Source organism: Nannospalax galili, unplaced genomic scaffold (genome assembly GCF_000622305.1).
Source record: "Nannospalax galili isolate Female #2095 unplaced genomic scaffold, S.galili_v1.0 scaffold1930, whole genome shotgun sequence".
Lineage (NCBI taxonomy): Eukaryota > Metazoa > Chordata > Mammalia > Rodentia > Spalacidae > Nannospalax > Nannospalax galili.
The window spans coordinates 59111-60527 of NW_008327333.1; positions in this window are offsets into that span (position 1 = coordinate 59111).

The window sequence follows — 1417 nt, forward strand, 5'->3', positions numbered from 1 at the left end:
GTTTTCACATACAATGTTTTGGGGGGTTTATTTGATATTTTTATTATTTGAGAATTTTATGTATAACGTTTATTGTTTATTTTTCTTTTTCTAACATAAATTTTTTTAATTTAAAAAATAGGGAGTTTGTAACATGTATGCATAGATGAGGAAAAGAAAAATATCCAGTTACTATTTTCTAACTGCTGAAAATTTTGTCCCCTCCACTTTGTAATTAGTTTCACAGGCAAGAAGGTAACGTTTTCCAGAAACATGAGATTGAAAATGAACCTATGAATCTGAGGCCAAATATCAGATGGGAATATTTGTGTTCACAGCCAGGCATTTCCCTGCAGGAGGGAGACTCCAGCCTAGGCTGGGACCTAGAGATCTTATATTCCTTATAGATCAATTAGCAACAGGTATAGGATTGACCAAGCACAAAAGTCTCCCGGGAAACTGCATGAAAATGAACACTTCTGAACTGATAAATCTTTAGTGCGTGGCATTTCCAGGTCATCAAGCCATAGGCTAGAATAGAATCTTGTAGCAAATGGGAACAGAAGAAGCCTGATTCCACAGAATCATCACATTTACTGCCAGGCTTAGTAGTCTAATCATGACATAAATTTCCAGACCCCTAAGGTGAATACATATGAATATCATGTCAACCTTTGTCACTAGCTAGAGTTTCACATGTGGACTTGTGGACTTTGTTGCAGAGAAATAACAGTAGAATAGAATCTTGTAGCAAATGGGAACAGAAGAAGCCTGATTCCACAGAATCATCACATTTACTGCCAGGCTTAGTAGTCTAATCATGACATAAATTTCCAGACCCCTAAGGTGAATACATATGAATATCATGTCAACCTTTGTCACTAGCTAGAGTTTCACATGTGGACTTGTGGACTTTGTTGCAGAGAAATAACAGTAAAAATTTTGATAGTGTGATCCACATTTATCTATTTTTTAAAAATATTTTTATTGAGTTTTTGTGCATTTCACATAGTAGATCTTAATCAAATTTAGGGACCTCTCCCATCTGTGCCCCCCACCAGCCCCCTCACCAGATTTCATGCATTCTGTCATACATGTTAAGTCATACCCAGTCAACCATGTATACCCAGATGTCCCTTGGTGCAAGTTCATCCACTGGAGTCTAGTCAGCCTATTTAGAATCACTCCCTTAAAGAAGATCTACTCTCACTTACCCCATAGTAATCATTTGCTAATAATTCTTCTAATAGGGTTGGGGCTTGCTGCCCATTTACCTCATTCTATGCTGGACTTTTGCCTGATTGAGTTGGCATGGGTCTTGTGCATACTGTCACCATTGTTGCAAGATCATATGAGCAAGTTCCCAGTCATCTCAAAGCCTAGTTCCTTATGTGCATGCAGCAGTCCTGGCTAATACAATTTTTCTGTTCCTTCTTTC